The sequence below is a fragment of the Columba livia genome, chromosome 3 (assembly GCF_036013475.1).
Source record: "Columba livia isolate bColLiv1 breed racing homer chromosome 3, bColLiv1.pat.W.v2, whole genome shotgun sequence".
Taxonomy (NCBI): domain Eukaryota; kingdom Metazoa; phylum Chordata; class Aves; order Columbiformes; family Columbidae; genus Columba; species Columba livia.
In genome coordinates this window covers 60213240-60227931 of record NC_088604.1, presented here as the reverse complement: position 1 = coordinate 60227931, position 14692 = coordinate 60213240, and the positions used below count along the sequence as shown (strand labels likewise).

Genomic DNA, 14692 nt, shown 5'->3' with positions numbered 1-14692 from the left:
ATATAAATATAAATATAAATATAAATATAAATCTGTGAGACTTAGGATTTGGTTCCAGATACACTTTTTCTGACAATGAAGCTATATTTAGAGGCTATGTACTGCTGCTGTGCCGGTCTGTTTGTTTCTTTCTTTGCACAGCGATTCATAACTACTGAAATAGTACTGATACACAATTTATTTTTGTGTCAATACATAAATTGCATCATGGAAATGGTCAGAGTAAACAAAAGCCAGCTTCAACCACTTGATCCCTTCTGCCATTCTTAGCCGAGTAGACCTTGCTTTGCCGCTTGCCTTAGGAGAGATTAACTTGTTGGCCAAGTTTTCCAGTTCCTGTCCACCAAGTCAGTTCCACCACCTGATGCTAGACTGAAGAGACAGAACCTGGGGTGATGACCAGATTCTACTGCTTCTCTGTCTCTGCTAAACTCCTTTGGCACTATTGTTACCAGTACTGTCTTCACTAAAAGGAATGGAAGGAAGAAGCTTTCACAGAATCTAACAGAATCTAAACATCCTAACTCTACAGGCTTAGTAGCAATCCAGTGCTGCACAAATGATTCAAATGAAGCTGGCAAAATCAAAAAGAAAAACACTGTACTAGTAACGCACATCCGGCCAGTGGCATGATGTGTCAGCAGCATAAATGAAAAGTACAAAGGACAGAGGTTTGTTAAATTAAGCAATCCTTAAACTACATGAACCATGTATCCAGTTTGGCTAACCACAAAGAAACAAGGGCCTATTCTGAGAAAAAGCAGGAAAGATGCTCAGCATGTACTCAGCAAACAAATATTTCCCTAGTATATACAAACTGAGAAATTTGCTTTTCCTTTCAATTATAAAAAGAATTCCTACTGACATCATGTATGTTTATATCAAGCACAGACTAGACTAATTTTGTGCATTGGCTATATCAAATATTACTTACTTTTAAGGACACCACACTATTAAAGAACTCTGAAAGTAACCTTACTCCCTAATTATTTTTTTTAGTTCTTATCTAGTGTGCTTGTTATTATTTCTGAAAACAAAACTTCAAATGAAGAAAATCAGACTGCACTTTCTTCCTTCCTCTCCTTCCTCCAGATGAAAAATAAAATACTGAATTACGCAGATGAAGGCTTTAGCCAACAATTTCAACATCATTAAAACAACAGTCACCATAGTTAGCATGTCTGTGAAGTGTGCTATCCAAAATACCAAGGGTGGAACAAAGAATCAACATTTTCCTCCTTAGATTGTCAGATTTTTAATCCCTCAAACAATCAGTAGCCATGTGCCTTCAAAAGGATTACATGAAAAACAGAATATTTGTCAAAAGGACAACAGTTTCAGACTCTGTAGACCATAAGAAGGGCACCATGAAGCATCTTGATCTCTTTTTATCTTTGAGGTATTTGTGCTGGGACTAGACCTCTTTAGTGCCCTGGAGGTCAAACCAGCTTATTTCCCAAATTATATACTAATACAAACACTTTTGAGAAAAAAAATAAATAATTGAACAAAACAAATTATGGGAAATGTTAGTTCTATTGAAAACACTGGGAAAAAAATGTCCAGTGATTCCAATTAGATTTTAATTCTCTTATTATGTATTTGCCTAGCATTTAGCTCACCCTAAATTCACTTCCCTCCTTCTACTGCCTGTTTTACTGCTGATCTTGTTGATTCTCTTTTAAATCATATAAAAATATAAAGCAGTGTAGAGCTGGCATACATAGCTAGCTGGTTAACCTAAACTTTGCTTCCCAATTGTGGTGTGGGGAATGGAATATGAATGAAATAATTACTCAAAACATGCAATCAGCCTGGGATTCATGCCATGAAGTATCATTTAGGTCAAGAGTCTAGCAGAACTCAAAAAAAATCTTGGACTTGTGTAGATAGTAGCATCCAAAACAAGCATTTCCGAAAGCCCACAGGAGTTTGCAGAGGGAGTTTGGCTTCAAGGCAGATATCAACATCTAAGTAACATGGGTTAAGAAGAATATTCCTGTGGCCAATGGATTCTGTAACATTTTCTGAAGCAGCTGACAGAGGTCCCTGTCAGACACAGCATGCTGAACTACCAGCTATTGGCATGATTGTATATGCCACTCTCAGATTTCTTGCTGCAAAGGGGAGATCTGTTTTCAAACGTCCCAAAATCCAAAGCAAACATTTCTGGTGGTATTGAAGCTAGAAAAAAGTATTTCTAAAGGCCTACTTGATGAATGCTAGCATTTCTCTTTGCAATTTGACTGTTATCTTTGTTTTCCCCTGCTATATTACATGAAAAAAAAATCCTAAAATACATGAGATTTTTGCCATGTAAACAATTTCCCTCCCACCAGAGGAATGTTACATGACGACAGGGTGTGTGAAATGGTTGTAGTGGTCACGTGATGAGATTGTGAGGCACTGTCTGCATTAAGGCTACAGAATCACAGAATGTTAGGGATTGGAAGGGACCTCGAAAGATCATCCAGTCCAATCCCCCTGCTGGAGCAGGAACACTTAGATGAGGTTACACAGGAAGGCATCCAGGTGGGTTTTGAATGTCTCCAGAGAAGGAGACTCCACAGCCTTCCTGGGCAGCCTGTTCCAGTGTCTGTCACCCTCACTGTGAAGAAGTTTCTTCTCATATTTAAGTGGAACCTCCTATGTTCCAGTTTGCACCCATTGCCTCTTATCATTGGTTGTCACTGAGAAGTGACTCCATCCTCGTGACACTCACCCTTTACATATTTATAAACATTAATGATGTCACCCCTCAGACTCCTCTTCTCCAAGCTAAAGAGATCCAGCTCCCTCATCCTTTCCTCATAAGGGAGATGCTCCACTCCCTTAATCATCTTTGTGACTCTCTCCAGCAGTTCCCTGTCCTTCTTGAACTGAGGGGGCCAGAACTGGACACAATATTCCAGGTGTGGTCTCATCAGGGCAGAGTAGAGGGGAAGGAGAACCTCTCTCAACCTACTAACCAGCCCCCTTCTCATACACCCCAGGATGCCATTGGCCTTCTTGAACACAAGGCTGGCTCATGGTCATCCTGCTGTCCACCAGGACCCACAGGTCCCTTTCTTCTACACTGCTCTCCAACAGGTCATTCCCCAACTTATACTAGTACTTGGAGTTGTTCTTGCCCAGATGCAAGACTCCATGCTTGCTCTTGTTATATTTCATTAAATTTTTCCCCGCTCAACTCTCCAGCCTGTCCAGGTCTCGCTGCATGGCAGTACAGCCTTCTGGCATGTCAGCTTGGTGTCACCAGCAAACTTGCTGATAGCACCCTCTATTCCCTTGTCCAAATAATTGATTAATATATTGAATAATACTGGTCCCAGTATCGACCCTTGAGGGACTCCACTAGGTGCAGGCCTCCAACTAGACTCTACCCCATTGACCACAGCTCTCTGGCTTCTTTCCTTCAGCCAGTTCACAGTCCACCTCACTACCTGATCATCCAGTCCACACTTCCTCAGTTTAGCTGTGAGGATGCTGTGGGAGACTGTGTCAAATGCTTTACTGAAATCAAGATAGACCACATCCATTGCTTTGCCATCATCTATCCACCTGGTTATGTTCTCATATAAGGCTATGAGGTTGATTAAGATTGAATGACCTTCCCAACCACCTGATACCGTGAGGTCCTAAAGCTTTGGTATACAAAGCATACAAACTCTTTGTTGTTACTAACACTGATTTAGCTGATAGTTAAACTGGCTTTAAATGGTCTAAGAATGGCATAACTTGGGTAGTATGCTCATTTTTCTGCAGTTCTGGAAAATTCTCTTGGGATGGAAATAAATTCTGCGCTGATGTCAGAAATCTTTTCCTCTACACACTTCAGGGACCATTTCTGTCCAACACTTTGTGGGAAGAGGTGACATAGGAAACGTCAATACTGAGCCACAGCAGTTGATTTTCAACACTTTATTGCAGTGGCAAACAATGTTCCTTCAGAGTTAAGAAAATCTTTTATTTGGGTCACTTTTGTTTGTTTTCCTAACAAAGGAAATGGACTAGTGTTTGAACTTCAGTATCTTTGTTTCACTTCTCGAAAAAAGTAATGTAACCATGATATATGTACAGATGGCCATTCTACAGGGAAAAAACCACAAATGACAAAAACAAACAAAAATTAATCCTGTGCAGTACTTCTGAGATACCAACTATGCTAACTAAGGCAAATTAAAAAAATGGTAAAGATCCTGTCTTAAGGAAATTGAGCCAACGTGAACATCCTGGGAACTCTGAAGGACCAGTTCATTTACTGGATACTCTAATTTAATTGAAATAGCACATGCTGGGGTTCCATAAGCAAATGACCATTTTCTATGCCCATGAATTTCTGAAAAGCAAACAAAAGTAATAAAATTTGGCACAACAAAAATACTGTAATTTTATTTCAAAAGAAAGATAAAATTCTGCTCTCACTACACTGGTGCAACTTCCTGTCTACCAAAGTAACTTAGACAAAACCTGGTTTTGTTGTAGTTGTTTTGTTTGTGGCGTTTTTGTTGTTGTCGTTTCATTTTGTTTTGTTTTCTTGGTAAAAGTTAGTAATGGTTTTGTTTTCTTGGCAATAATTAATAATGGTTTTGTTTATTCTCTCTCTCTCTCTTTTTTCTTTTTTTCTTTCCTTTTAACTTTGGAATGAAAAATGATCCTTTCAGTATTTTTGGAAATATTTTGGAAAAAAACATTCAAAAGGTGCTCAAAGTCTGAGAGATCTCAAGTTATGCAATATCTGTAGAACTGTGACATTTCACATGGGCAACAGTGAGTTAAAACTCAGCAGTTTTAACTCAGCACTGATCAGTTCCACCGATCTTACTGGAATTTAACCCTTCATGCCACATGTCGGACCAAGGATTGTCTGAAAAACCCATCTGCACAGATAGGAATCTGTTCAAGGTCATCATCAGTAGCAATAAGATCTCTTCTTATTAGTGAACTTGAATGACAACTGGCACTTTTGACTGCTCTGCCTCTGCCTTCTACTTCATCATTATGGTCAACTTAACTAGGTAACTAAGCATTTGGACAGTAAAAGTTCAGTTCACTGTATACTTCCAAGACCCATATGGATCATATGGGTCATTAAAGCACACAAATAGTGCTGGGCTTCTTAAAGAGAACTAGAAGACCAAAGTGCAGGCTCTGTTCTGTCACCTAATCACCATTAAATGTTATAGAGATGCTGCCTAGGTTACTGTATCTGTAGACAACTTGGAAGGAAAATTAATGTATCTGATTAACATCTTGGGAACTGTAAAACAATGGTTTTAATACATACTTGAAAGCCAAAGCTAATAGTAAAAACTATTTAGATTGCCTAATACCTCCCATTTAATGGTTCCTTTTCAGGTACTTGTAGCATTGCCAAGCTTCAATCATTTGGGATAAAATTTTCCATCTTAGGTGTCTCTGTTGGATCAGTTTTGATTTTTTTGTTTGTTTGTTTTGGGAATATTACAGAAAAAATGGCTCATCTGCTTTCAAGGACAAGGCTATGGAAAAAACAAATGCTGTACATGTGAACTAACTCCAATGACCTTAAACCGAGTGTTTCAATTTTCAGATTAAAACCTGGCATGGAGGGAGGGAGGAGGAAATAGAGGGAGGGAGTTGTAAGCACACTTTGTATCAAAGATGTGCCTTTTGTCATCCCTGACTCTAGTTGATTAAATTTCATACTGTTGGGGGAGGGTGGGGAAGGAAGTTCACACATGTTCAATAGATTAAGATTTTAACAGTTTCATTCCCCAAAGATGTCATCCCCAAGGAACTGAACATGATGTTCTCATGACTTGTGCTCTGAGTGCTGAGTCTGAGCACGTAAACTGAGGTCAGCAGACACTTCTTTGGGTCTCACAGTGATACCTCTGATTTAGGGAGCTAAAAGTAGTGGGGAAAAGAACCTGGGGAGAGGGAAGGGAGTAAATTGTGATGGGTGTAAACCATGGAATAGTACTGAGTGGGATGGAAATAGATGGGATAGATCAGATATGAAAACAGGGTACAGAGGGGAAGGATAAGGATCATCAGTGTAATCATAACTGATGAAGTAAAGACAGGCTTGGACAAGGAGCTTTGGAGATTTAAGACTGCCATCTTAAATTTTAATGTTTCATAGTCTCATCTCATTGTTTTCATTTTTTAATATAACGCTGTTGTATATAATTGCTTGTAGAGATTAGACAATACTACATGTAGCTCTGTTTCACTCTCCTTCATCCTAAACCTCAATTTTTCTGCTGAAGCAAATGTTGATAATAAAATATGAATAGGTTCCAGTTAACTTTTAAAAGAAGTTTCTCTTTCTGAGGAACTACAAGAAATGTTACTTTGTAAACAGATGTCCATATACTCAGAACAAGAGAAGGTGCTGTGAATAATGTAAATTACTTTTAAACCAGAAAACTTCAGGTTTAAAGAATGGAAACACTTCAGTGCTTTGTAAGCTATTTCAGGCCAAGAAGCATAGGACAGCACAATTCAAACAGCGTTAGGTTCAGACAGTAACATCACCAAGGAATACCCTATACCTCAGTAAAAAGCAACTGCATGCCCTCAATTTAAGAATCTCCACAGCTGTTTGGTTCTCAGTTACCACAGAGAAGTCCGTGCCAAAACTCATTCAAGTGTTCATACTGGCACCAGCTCTGAGGACATAGGTTTCTATCAGACAACTCAGTCTCAATCATCCCTTCTGTTCCCAGAGACATCTTTACATGCCATCTTTCTAATTGTTTCTCTTTTCTGATATCAGAAATAGAGAATATTGCAGCTAGAATCTGTATTTTCCCCCACTTCTTTTGTCTTGTATTATTAAATACTGCAGTGCAAAACCCCCCCGGGTCACATAACTTTCTCCCCAACCTCATCTTCTCCCAAAGTCTCTCCTGTTACTACTGCCAGTGTCCTAGCAGATGAACTGCTGCTATGTTGAAAGCAGAAACACTGGAGAAAAAGTATCAGGCATACTGAAACAAGATATTTTCTGCTGGAACTAGATTATTGTGTCTCGCGTAGAGCTGGTAAAACCATATTTTATCTTCTACAGGCAATTCTGACAAAACTTGTGGCAGAATTTCAAATACTGAAAATTTTCAAATGAAAACCAGATTCATTTCAATTTCAAGATAATACTTAATGGAACCTGAAGTTTGCATGCCTCATTCCTTCATTTTTCTCTATGGAATGGACCCAGACATGAGATTAGGACCAGGCAATTACTCCACTATATCTTGCAGTGAACCCTCCTGGAGAGGTCACTTTAATCAGGTACTAAAATAAAAATAATTCCGTGCAAGTAAAAGTACTTTAATAACCTGATTCATTGAACTGGGTTTGTTTGGTTGTTTGTTTTCAAACAGGAATTTATTTTTCTTCCCAACATGTATCACGTAAGACAAGTGTAAGATAAGGAAAAGTAAATAATCCTGCTTTTCAGTATTTTTGAATTGAAACTCAGCAACATTTGAGGAAAATATAAAAGTGGCGAATAACCATGAACTAGTTAACACAATCTTCTGACCACTCTCTTCACTCCTTGCTATGTCTGCAAAGCCATGGTTAGCATAAATCAGAGACATCATGCCTGGTACCAGTGCTGGCTACCAAAGTCAATGCCTGCACAAATGCCATTTGCAAAACAGGATAGTGTCCAGGGGTGAGTGAGGATGGCTTCTGGTGCAGTGGCACCAGATAAAATTAACATTATCTTAAGAGAAACTGCTTGTTATGGAAAAGTAATGGCTACGATAGGGTTTACATAATCTAGATTTTAAGAGACTTAGAGCAGTGGTTTTGTTTGTGATATGGTTTATTTATGAGAGTAGAAACACTAGGCCTCTAAAATTTCTGGTTTCAAAACTTTTCATAGTACCAACTCAGCTGTTTCTTTTTTTCTGGGAAAAGGAAAAAAAAGAGGTCTCTAATACAGCCATCAGAAAACTTGACATTGGTAGCATATTCTGTATGCATTATTGACTGTATTGCTGAGAAGAATAACAGTGAAGTCAAAGATAATGGTGAAAAATTATCTTCAAATCCAAAAAGGAATGATAAGGCTAATGAAACAAACAAACAAACCAAACCCTTGGCATTTAAAAGGAGGGAACTGAAGTTAATAGGAAATGCAGAGCATTGAAGCAGATGACCTACCTGAAGACTGCCAAAAATTAGTCTACTTCTTCTGATCTTTCATAATGTGTAAACAAAGATGTAATCCAGAAAAAGTCTTCACATTTATGTTTTTCAGAAGTCCAGATATTGACATTGATGCCAGTTTCTCATAAATTCTGTAGTGGAGTATCAGCAAAGTCCACAAAATTAAGGCTAACAAAGAAAACACAAACTAAACAACGGAAAGACTTTTATCATTTGCACTACAGATAACAGTTTATAACCTCAACTCTTTATGAAAACTTGCATTAAAAGCTCTTGCACTCAATGTAATGTTTGGTGTTTGTGGTGGTGTGGTTGTTTTGGTTTTGTTTTGTTGTTTGTAGTGGTATGGATGTGGTCACATGGATCCGGCTTGATATGGTTCTTCTATAAGCTACCTGGACTATCTGAAAAGCTGTCTTCTGACAATATAAAGTGTCTGAGGAAGTATTTAAACAGTAGGAATGGCTCTTTGTGAATGCACTACCTGCAGGTTAGTTTAAATAGATCTGCTGTTTCTATACTCCTTACAGAGAGACATTCGATGTTCCTACACTTTCTTGGTCAAAGTCCTACATCCTGCAAGCCAGCACAGTATAAATTAATTTTACAATATTGTGATGATTTACATTAGCTGGTATAGGGTCCAAAGCCAGTCAGTAAATAAAAAGAGATAGTTTTAAGATGCAGGAAACAGGTTTCAAGCAGTGTCTGGAGGCACTGTATATAATTCAGGGGAGAATCATTCAGAAGAGGAAGCTTTAAGGCTATCAACTAGTCTGGCACTTTTCATATGCCCTGAATTATCTTAAACAGTCAGTAAGAACCTTTTTTTTCTGAAGTGATATGTGAGTAATACAACCCTGATCGATCTAAATCCAGAAACATATAATAAGAAACATTTAAGAAAGAAAGTGGAAACAAGAATTAAGAATCTCAAAACCTTTAATCCTTCTAATCCTCTTTGTTTTGGGGCTGTGGGTGTGGTTTTAGTCATACAATTAATTATACACAGGAATGGTGATTGCTTTCCAGCAGGACGACAAAAAGCTTTGCTCTCGGAGGTCACCAAATTTTGTCTCACTTTGTACATTTGCTTTTACTGGCCACCCTGCTGTCTGTGCCACCCCCAGCACCAGGAAGCAGATGGGACTTTCTTCCATCTGGCCCCTGAGCAGGAAACGTTTGACTCTTTGACGGCCGCAAACAGACAGCCAGGAGCTGCGGTGGAAGAGCACGACAGGAACCGACAGGCTCTCAGATACCACAGTGACTTCCGACTGGTGGGCCATCAAGATTGCATTGCACTCTCCCATCCTACCCAAAACCAAGCGTTCTTGAAAAATTAGAGATGCTGACCTCAGGTACAAATGCTGGAAATGGGACTAATTAATCTGGAAATCAATTATAATTATAAGAAAAATCACTCACCCATGTTATCCAGATACCAGCTATGCCAAGACCATAATTGCTCTTTACTACATTCTTCCTGTCCCTTTGTTCTACAGGATTTTTTTATGCAAGTACATACTGTATTTTCATTGTGTGGCCATCCCTACTTACACGCAAAATTTCATTTTGTTGTCTGGCACATCAATACAGGGGAGGGGTTGCTCATTAAGGTACAAAATAAACTGTGGCTCATTAATGTACACATCCGTAATGCATTCAAATTCAGAATGACCTACTGTGAGTAATTTACTATGGAATATTTCTGGAGTTTAACATTAAAATGCCCTATTCTGAGTTTCCACTTTTATTGCAATTAATTCTAAGCAGATCTATAAATAAAAACACAACTCTCCCATAATATTAATACTAACATAAAATAAACATAGTCACAGAATAGTTCACAGAACAGCTGAGCTTGGAAGGCACCTCTAGAGACCATGTAGTACAACCCCCCTACTCAAATCAAGAACAACTACAGCAGGTTGCTCAAAGGCATGTCCAGATGGGTTAATCCTACAAATCACAGGCTAAGTATTGTCATCTGGGGATTTCTTTGCTGAGATTGTTGATTTTATGTTGTTGAAAAGGGCTTCTGATCTTGCTAGCACAGAAAGCAAAATTAGTTGCTTATTGAGTTAATTAAGAATTAGAAAACATTTCTTTTTGTATTCTAAATTTCCTCCCCTTCGCTCTATATGGAGTGTCGACCTGCTGGAAGGCAGGAGGGCTCTGCAGAGGGATCTGGATAGACTGGAAAAATGGGCTGATTCCAATGGGATGAAGTTCAATAAGGCCAAATGCCGGGTGCTGCACTTTGGTCACAACAACCCCCTGCAGCGCTACAGGCTGGGTGCAGAGTGGCTGGAGAGCAGTCAGACAGAAAGGGACCTGGGGGTGCTAATTGACAGGAAGCTCAACATGAGCCAACAGTGTGCCCAGGTGGCCAAGAAGGCCAACGGTATCCTGTCCTGTATCAAAAACAGCGTGGTCAGCAGGACAAGGGAAGTGATCCTTCCCCTGTACTCTGCATTGGTGAGGCCACACCTGGAGTATTGTGTTCAGTTCTGGGCCCCTCAGTTCAGGAAAGACATTGAAGTGCTGGAGCGGGTCCAGAGAAGAGCAACACGACTGGTGAAGGGACTTGAACATAAGACCTATGAGGAGAGGCTGAGGGAGCTGGGGTTGTTTAGTCTGGAGAAGAGGAGGCTTAGAGGTGACCTCATCACACTCTATAACTACCTGAAGGGAAGTTATAGCCAGGTGGGGATTGGTCTCTTCTCCCAGGCAGTTAGCAATAGGACAAGGGGGCATGGGCTTAAACTCTACCAGGGGAAATTTAGGCTGGATATTAGAAAGAAATTCTTTACAGAGAGAGTGATCAGGCATTGGAATGGCCTGCCCAGGGAGGTAGTGGACTCGCCGTCCCTGGAGGTTTTTAAACTGAGATTGGACATGGCACTTAGTGCCATGATCTAGTAAACGGACTAGAGTTGGACCAAGGGTTGGACTCGATGATCTCTGAGGTCTCTTCCAACCGAGTCGATTCTGTGATTCTGTGAAAATCTCCACCTGGTCTAGGTAGTTAATCTATTTATTCATGCATTTATTTGCTAGTACACATTCTGTTTTGTTTTCTAAATTCCCAGACCCTGCATTGCATATTACAAATGAGATAACAGTCCTGCAGCAGCATCCAGCTTAGCCAGCTCTTCATCAGGGTGGTTGGAAATCCGATCATCGTATGGAGATCCTGCTGAAATTCTGTTTTAAAACTTGACTGACTTTTCCACTTCTGACTCCACTAACATCTTTGACATTTACACTGTCTGCCTTCTTCACACTTGTGAGCCATTCTGCTTTAATTTTATCCCTTATGACTGTTGGTGAGATACCATGCGATCTGTTTTGCCTCTAAGTAGCTGGTCTCTGGTTTTGTGTTGACCAAGAAACAAGCCACTGTCCATTCTTCCCTAGTATGGATAGCTATATTTTGTGTGTATAATGAAGCAGACTTTGTAAAGGAATCATTTAATTTTCTCTACAGCATCACTGGAAGTAATTCTGGTACCCTGAGCCTAGCATGTGATTTTAGCTCCCTGGATCTCACCATGTATCTTCTAGGAAGACTCTGATTATTTTGTGCCTGTGCATGATTTTTCTGTATTTCTAGACTATTGATTTACAGTTCTGTATTCTGGGCCTTGGTGTCAACATAGATTTTATGATAATTTCTTCAGCCTGAAAAGTGTTCTCAGAACATTAAAATCAGATATGCTGTACCATGATCTCTCTTTGGATGTGCCTTTTAATTGCTGAAAAATAAATCTCCACAGACATAACTAACAGCAGGGATTCATCAGTATAATGTAAGCCACAGAAGAATACAAAAATGGGCTTTAGAGCAGTTTTTTTTTTTTTCTTAATTTAAAAAAATATACCTTGAATCAGCTTACTGACCAGGTAAGAACTGAAATGAATATACTAGGAAATAGGTAGTCTCTATTTAGCTATATTGCACCTATTTATGTCTTTCCATGTTGCTAAAATATTCCCAACAGAGTTGACAGCTCTTACCAAAACCAGAACAATCAGGGATTAGTGTCAATTCCTTGGCATTCGGCAAAAATTAAATCATATCATGACTACTGAAGAGGCAAGTAGTTATACTTGACATTCAGTTCTATCATTGTATGAAGCACTCAGAAGCTATTCCAGTTTTTGAAAATACATTTACACGTATTCTTAAAGTGATATATTAAAAAAATATATGTCCTGGAGTGCTGACAAGAAGTAACTATTCATTTTATGTGAATTATTGTTTCTCTCCTTCTAAATCACAGACAAATATCTGAAATATTTCAAGCTGTCCAGTACAAGAGAGGTAAATAATGAGAAATGAATTCATCTATTCATATTCCAACTTCCTTTTCTGTTACATAACCACAGCTATTTGCCAAATAAATGTCTAAACAGTGCATGAAACTACCTCTGTGACTATTTGAAAAGAGTGGGTAAAAGATTTAAATGCTGTCCAGCAGTATAGCAATTCATGTTATTTCATGTTTGACTTTCATTAACTATGATGGCATTTTTGTAATGTGGATTCACACCTAGTAATAACTACCTTGAAGAAAGGTGTTAAATTTAATTGTATAATATCACTAACTTTCAGTATTATTTAGAATAAATCTTAGAGAGCTGATGATAGACAGCAGTAGGCAGGATTACCGGTATGTATGTAAAATCAGTGATAGTGACTGGATCAGATTCTGGCAAGTGGAGATGAAAATATTTTCTCAATGCAGTCACAGAAAGAAAGTAATTAGTTCAAAGATATTCCATCAAATGACAATGATAAAGATGACATCTATGATATTTTTATCTAATTGTAACATGATAGTAGAATATTAGGAATACTTCAAATATCTCTGCTGCAGGTGCCTAGATTGAAAGGCACTCTAGCCACCTCATAGAAGCTCAGCATTGAGCTGAGTTCTTAATTTCTGACATTGCAAGATTTGGTCACATCTGGAGAAGCAGAGGTTTTCCCATGAAACATAAACTGAAACTTAACAGTCATTTGCTGTCCACATTTTAAAGGTAGATGTGCTTGAAAGAAACAGAATGTTAATAGGACAGTGAGGGTGACAGAACACTGGAACAGGCTGCCCAGGGAGGTTGTGGAGTCTCCTTCTCTGGAGACATTCAAAACCCGCCTGAACGCCTTCTTGTGCAACCTCATCTGGGTGTTCCTGCTCCAGCAGGGGGATTGGACTGGATGATCCTTCGAGGTCTCTTCCAATCCCTAACATTCTGTGGTTCTGTGATTAAGCAGCTACCTGATTTTCAGTGAAAATTCTTCAAGAAACTGCTGTGTGTTAGTTCTGTCTCAAATATTAAGCCAAGTGTCCAAATTTACATCCTAATCAGAGTGACAGTTGCTATCATCATGCATAACATAAAGTTTTAGTTTACCTATCATTTGGTCACTGATGAGTTGAGGAAAAGCAACATTAAGTTGTGCAGGGGATAATGTTAGGAAGAGAGAGCTACGGAAGACTTTAAATGGCCTATGGTTTCACAGCCCCGTGTTCATAAGGAAGAATGCAAAATTTAGAGGAAAATTTTTGGGCTCTGGTTACATTCTTTGCTAACTATTATGGGACTTGGTGCTGCTTGGTGCTGTGTGGTGTCAGGTTAAGAAAATTACCAATTTCCTGAAAGAACAGGGGTCATCATTACTTATAATGTACTTGTTTAGGTGAGAATCACTTCTGTTACCACTGACAAGACAATTTGATGATTGATTACGAACAATTTCTATTCCATTATATTCTAATGAAAGCACACATAACACTAGGAGATTGAAAAATAGTCTTCACATCACTTAACTGTCTTTCAGTATTCGCTATAATGAAGATTTAATTTTACATTAATTAGTCCAGAATGTTGCACAGTTATAGTGGATCTCTATTTCTTTTTCTTCAGTGAAGATACTTTATATGATGATTTGTGATTTAAGTGACACTAGGTCTGAAACATTTCCATTTTAATTAATTATTCTATTTTACCAATAATTCACAGCAAAATCAAGCATTCTGGAATTGCATCTTGTTTTTCTGTTATAGAAACACCACGCAGCCAAGTATATTTACAAAAAAAAAGCCAAAACCTCTTGAGCGATTTAATTAGCTACTGTTTCCTCATTCACAGGTCAGTATCATCCCTGGCAAAACCATTTTAAAATCAGCAAAAAATGAACACACAAATTATATTTAAAAATTAATTTAGTTCATACATGTGTATAAAAATAATCTTTTCTTCTCTGTTCTCTTCCTCAGCCTCTATCTACCCATTTCTCTGATGCAGATACTGTCTATCCTCATTGTTTAAAATGTTTATCAGGAAGTAGGCATCATGAAGAATGAAAAATGTAATCAATATTTTTGAAACAAAATGTTATGCTATTCCTCTACATTGACAAATTTCATGCTAATTTTAAAAGCAACCATTTAACATAACCTAGAAGTTATGCAATATTTAGGGCATAATGTAGATATTATCCTATATTAAATAT

At 38.4% G+C, this 14692-nt stretch overlaps 1 long non-coding RNA gene across 3 annotated transcripts in view; it reads right to left on the bottom strand.

Moving 5' to 3' along the window:
* Window positions 1–14692, bottom strand: part of LOC110363921 (uncharacterized) — a 91300-nt gene that overhangs the window by 27516 nt on the left and 49092 nt on the right. For all 3 annotated transcript variants that reach the window (XR_010471385.1, XR_002422322.2, XR_010471384.1), the window contains exon 3: window positions 8161–8334. This is a non-coding gene — a long non-coding RNA (uncharacterized LOC110363921). The remainder of the gene's footprint in view (window positions 1–8160; window positions 8335–14692) is intronic.